The sequence below is a fragment of the Aedes albopictus genome, chromosome 1 (assembly GCF_035046485.1).
Source record: "Aedes albopictus strain Foshan chromosome 1, AalbF5, whole genome shotgun sequence".
Taxonomy (NCBI): Eukaryota; Metazoa; Arthropoda; class Insecta; order Diptera; family Culicidae; genus Aedes; species Aedes albopictus.
In genome coordinates this window covers 32,795,988-32,802,185 of record NC_085136.1, presented here as the reverse complement: position 1 = coordinate 32,802,185, position 6,198 = coordinate 32,795,988, and positions in this window count along the sequence as shown.

The window sequence follows — 6,198 nt, the reverse complement described above, 5'->3', positions numbered from 1 at the left end:
CGTGACTATGATTTGAATCAAAAAATGTTCAAAGTGTTACGTCTGTTTGTCTGTGCTATTTGATTACAGTTTGTCAGGCACCCAAATTGAACGCGTCAGACAAGTCAAAGACCTTGGTGTAGTTTTGGATGAAAAGCTCTCTTTTAAACAACATATCAACTACGCCGTCGGAAAAGCCTCTAGCATTCTCGGCTTCATATTCAGAATAGCAAGAGAGTTCACGGATATCTTCTGCCTTAAGTCCTTGTACTGTGCCCTATCCCGATCCATACTTGAGTACTGTTCGGTTGTCTGGAACCCATACTACAACAATGGAGTTGAAAGGATTGAGTCTGTTCAGCGGCGGTTTTTAAGATATGCTCTTCGACGTTTGCCTTGGTCCAATCCGTATAATTTGCCAAGTTATGAAAGCCGTTGCCAGCTGATACATCTGGAACCTTTATCGACCCGTAGGGACACAGCCAGGGCTTTACTGGTCTCGGACACTCTGCAAGGACGCCTTGATTGCCCCGCCATTCTGGGTCAACTAAATATTAATGTTCAACCTCGTGCTCTTCGCAACAACTACATGCTGCGGCCACCCTTAAACCGGACGAACTACAGTATGTTTGGGGGTGTTAATGGCTTGCAACGTAACTTCAATAGAGTTTGTTCATTATTCGATTTTAATGTGTCTCGTCAAATACTTCGTCGGAGGTTTAGTTTGTTTTTTTCAAGGCGTAATTAGTTTGTAGTTTTGTATGTTTTTTTGTTTGTTAATTTTGACTATTAATTGGATTGTGTTAACTGTTTTTCTTGTGCTTATGTTTAAGTTTTATTTTTGACTGCGATATGTTACTTTTTCATGTTAGACTTTAGATTTAAGTAAAATCATTGGGGCTTATATAGAGCCTGTTGATTAGATAAATAAAATTACAAATTAAAATTACAAGCAGTTTTGGTTAGTTCAATGGTTCCCAACCTACGGTCGTGGACAACCTAAGCGTGTTGGTCGTTTCCAGTGGAAATGCGGCAAAATCCATCTACTTTTCCGAGTAACGTGGAAGGTAATGATATACCCTAGAAATCTTGTAAGGGATAGCATTTAAAAAAATATACTTTTCTTTGATCAATTTCTTCACCAAAACGTGCATCAAAATAGCGTAAAAAAATCGGTAAAATCGGTAAAATTGACAATCGATGGGGTAAAATTAACAAGTTGTTAAAAGTTATATAACAGCATATTATTTATATGTTTTTAAATACAAACTATCAAATTTCATACGATACCTTTATTTAGTTGTTTTTTAACTTTTAATACAAACTGTGAAACACACTCAAAAAATTATTGTAAAAATAGTGTAAAAAACAAGCACTGTTTTGGGTGAAAATTATATATTGTTGATATGTATAAAATATTTTTTATAACTTTTTACTTCAACTATCTCACGATGTGTATAACGGCTGATGAATCTGGAGTTAGCAAAAAAATAAGAAATTTTGGTGAAATTTGAACCGATTGTCCATTTTACCCCCAAGCTCTGATTATGCTGAAAATATTTCCAAAACCAATTTTTTTTTTATCGGTCAAATATATTCTTCTACGTGGACTTTACTGGCTAAGGATGTAAAACTTGTAATAATTTGAAAATAACTTACGAGAAAACCTTAGCAATAATATGCAGATTTCACATCATTTACGATTTTTCACGTGATTTTTAAAGTTTTGTCATTTTGAAGAGGTTTATTTGATTTTAATGTTCAAAATCAGCAAAAGTATAATGATTCATGCTCAGGCATTAGCTTCAATCGTTAAAACATTTTAAAAAACAATAAAAGCCATGAAACTGTACTCTGTCTATTTTACCCCACTTGTCCACTTTACCCCCACCACCCCTAAGAGGATAAAGTAAAAAGATTTTTTGCATTCTGCACTTCAGGGAGTATGTACTTATCACAATGTTTTGCAACAATCAGTGGTTTCCAATCTATGGTCACGGGCCACGTGAATATCTCAAAAACCAAAAGTGATAGGAAGAAGAGCAAAGTTCAAGTTTAAGTTCGTTTGGCCGAATGCCGGTTGGCCGAATGTCGTTTGGCCGAATGCCATTTGGCCGATAGGGTCGTTTTTCTGAATGTCTGATGCTGGATGCTGAATGGAAAGAAACCTGATGTATATTCAATTTTTATAATGTGCTAGTTCAGACAGCGTGTACCGATATTTTATCAAAGTTTTTTCCTTCTTTGAATCATAGGCTGTTCTTTTGAGATGTACTGAAACGGGAAACAATGCCATGGTCACTTAATTTCATCATTCATTTTACCACCAAACGGCATTCGGCCAAATGCAGCTCGACCAAACGGCATTCGGCCAAATGACCCGGAACCCTATAGTATAATGCTGCTTGAGATGCATAATTGGCAAAGCCGATTTCACTTTCTCATCGACTTTAAGATTCTTGAGGAATTCTCATGGCCCGTAACTCCAGTTTGAAAACCCCTGATGTTTACAAACCAGAGGTTCTTACGACAACAGCATGGCCCGTGACCCCAGCTTGAGAACCACTTATTTTCATTTCTCATCTTATCTCTTCTCATCTCTCATCTCATCTCTCATCTCATCTCTCATCTCATCTCTCATCTCATCTCTCATCTCATCTCTCATCTCATCTCTCATCTCATCTCTCATCTCATCTCTCATCTCATCTCTCATCTCATCTCTCATCTCATCTCTCATCTCATCTCTCATCTCATCTCTCATCTCATCTCTCATCTCATCTCTCATCTCATCTCTCATCTAATCTTTCATCTCATGTCATCCTTCCCTAACCCTCTATCTTATCCTCTACCCTTCCCTCTACCCTACCTTTTACCCTATCCTCTACCCTACCTTTTGCTTCCACCCTACTCTCTAACATAACCCTCTACCCTACCCTCTACCCTAGCCCTCTATCCTAGTCTCTACTCTACCCTCTACCCTAACCCTCTACCCTACCCTCTTCGCTAAGGGGCTGTTCATAAACCACGTAGACTTTTTGGGGGGTGGGGGGGGGTCTGGCCAAAGTCTACGCTCCATACAAATTTCAAATTTTTTGTATGGACAAAAGTCTACGAGGGGGGAGGGGGGGGGGTCTGAGATGGCCAAATTTTGGTCTACGTGGTTTATGAACAGCCCCTAATCAACTACCCTACCCTCTATCCTACCTTCTCTTCTACCCTACCTTCTAACCTACCCTCTACCCTAATCCTCTAAAATACCCTCTACCCTACCCACTACTCTACCCTCTACCCTACCCTCTACTCTACTCTCTACCCTACCCTCTACGGCGGGGAAGGTGCTCGAAAAGATCATCCTCATAGAATGTTGCGGTTCACCGAGGGCGAAAATGGTCTTTCGAGTAACCAGTACGGCTTCCGGAAGGGGAGGTCCACCGTAGACGCTATCTTGTCGGTTACAAAAACCGCCGAGAAAGCACTCGAGCCTAAGAGGAGGGGAATTCGCTTTTGCGCGGTAGTGACTCTGGATGTAAGGAATGCGTTTAATAGCGCCAGCTGGTCTGCTATTGCCGATGCGCTCTTGCGTCTGGGGATACCGGAGTACCTGTACAAGATTCTCGGAAGTTACTTTCAGAATCGTGTACTAGTCTACGACACGGAGGTGGGTCGGAAGTGCTTTCACATAACCTCAGGAGTCCCGCAAGGTTCCATCCTGGGTCCGGTGTTATGGAATGTCATGTACGACGAGGTGTTGAGGTTAGAGTACCCAGTGGGAGTGGTGATTGTCGGATTTGCCGACGATATTACGCTCGAAGTCTACGGTGAAACGATCGAGGAGGTGAAGTTGACTACCGACCACTCGATCAAGGTTGTGGAGGCGTGGATGCGGTCCAGGAAACTGGAGCTGGCTCACCACAAGACAGAGGTGACGGTTGTTAACAACCTGAAGTTGGAGCAGCAGACGGAGATCAGTGTAGGAGAGTGTACTATCTTGTCAAAGCGCTCCGTCAAACACTTGGGCGTGATGATCGCGATAAGCTTACCTTCGGTAGCCACGTCGATTATGCCTGTAAAAAAGCCTCCACAGCTATTGCGGCACTGTCCCGGATGATGTCCAATAGCTCTGCGGTGTACGCCAGTAAGCGCAAGCTTTTGGCTAGTGTTGCTACGTCCATACTTAGGTATGGCGGCACGGCGTGGAACACCGCGCTAAGTACTGAATGCTACCGACGGAAGCTGGAAAGTAGTTACAGGCTTATGAGCCTGAGGGTAGCGAGCGCGTACCGTACTGCGTCACACGACGCTCTCTGCGTCATTACTGGTATGGTGCCTATCAGCATTCTTATCAGTGAGGACATGGAGTGCTTCGAAATGTGCGGCACAAGAGGCATACGCAGGACTGCCAGGATGGCCTCTATGGTCAAATGGCAGCGCGCGTGGGACAGTTCCACCAAAGGAAGGTGGACCCATAGGTTGATACCGAGGGTAGATAGTTGGGTTAATAGGCGCCATGGGGAAGTTACATTCCACCTGACACAGGCCCTTACAGGTCATGGTTGCTTCCGACAGTATCTACACCGTTTCGGGCATGCGGATTCTCCCGAATGCCCAGTGTGCAATGGTTTAGGGGCTGTCCATAAACCACGTGGTAATTTTTTTGGGACTTCTCAACCCCCCCCCCGCGTGGTCATTAGTCCATACAAAATTTTTTATTCGTCCATACAAAATGGTCATCGGCCGAACCCCCCCCCCCCCCCCCTCATGACCACGTGGTTTATGGACAGCCCCTTAGAGAAAACGGCGGAACACGTTTTGTTCGTGTGCCCGCGTTTTCGAACAATGCGTGACCGCATGCTTGCCACTTGCGGGAAGGACACAACTCCGGACAACTTGGTCCAGAGGATGTGTAGGGATGAGTTTGGCTGGAACGCTGTTTCAACGGCTATTACCCATATCGTCTGGGAGCTACAGAGGAGGTAGCGCGGGGACTAGGAGAATGGCTAGTCCAGATGCAGTACAAGAGGTGGTCCAGGGGTTCGGAGTCGGCTTCGTAGGTCATACCGGGGCCCTGCGGTCGAGATCGACCCTTACAGCGATTAAGTGGCCGCGGAGAGGAAGTCCCGGTAGCGGTGCTGTCGTGGCGTCGGTCTACTGGGTTGGATCCGAGCCCGCGGATGGAAAGGGGTCCCCGGCAAGGGTCGGGGCAGGTGGAGACCCTGCTGTCAGCAACCTTCTGGTGCAGCTGATAGGGCCTGAAGGGCAGTGATACCCTTGCCTTCAGCAGGTCAGATCGGGTTGCACGTGGTCATCAGTTGATGTCTGCAAAGCAGTTGGGCGCGGGCGGGGTTGACCCTGCCCGCCTTCCGAGGACAAAGGGAGTGGCGAGGACCACTCGGGAAGCTGGCTAAGCGCCAGCATGCTACCGTGATGGACTCTCCAAAGCGAGTCATCGATGTTCGTTGCTGCAGGCTACGCAGCTAACCTTGAGGGTGCGATGTGCACTAGCCCCTCTCTGAAGCAATGCTTTCTTGGTGGTTCCGGAGAGACGAAGGGTTTGGCGACCATAGGAATGTGTTTTAGTGGGTCGAGGATAGAGTAGTCCTGACTTTTACTTTTGTTGTAGAAGACGGCCTAAACCCCACACTACCCTAACCTTCCTGTCAGGGTGTTTGTTGAGCAGATTTATCCCCCTATGGTTTAGAAGGAAAAAAATACCTTGTCTTGGTATGATACCTGACTCTGGTATGCTGCAGTTATGTGCCAGTTATTCGTTCCTGGTCGGGAAAGCACAGTAGTCACGACAAAGCTTGCCGCTGTCTGCTGTTATGTCAGAGTCAAATCGAATGCAGATGAAAACAATGAACTAACACATCCGCAATTTAGCAAGCTCTACGGCGAGAACCATATTTCGTCCTAGTGTTAAATTTTAAAAAAAAGCAGAGAAAGCAGGTATATTGTTTTCATCGTTGTTAATTGAATAAAAATTGATGTATTTGATTCTTATGAAGAACCTTTACAGCATGTAGGAATTCACATGTTTCAGGTCTTCCAAAAGTAGGTAGAACAGAAATGGAAAACATAATTTTATTGATAAATAAGTAACTAAAATAACGAGCGCCCTTCGCAAGCACTAGACCATAAACATGCAAGCCTCGGTTAAGCCAGCCAAGCCGATTAGTAATTATGTACCTACTTGAAGCTCATTATCAACCAATTGAGACT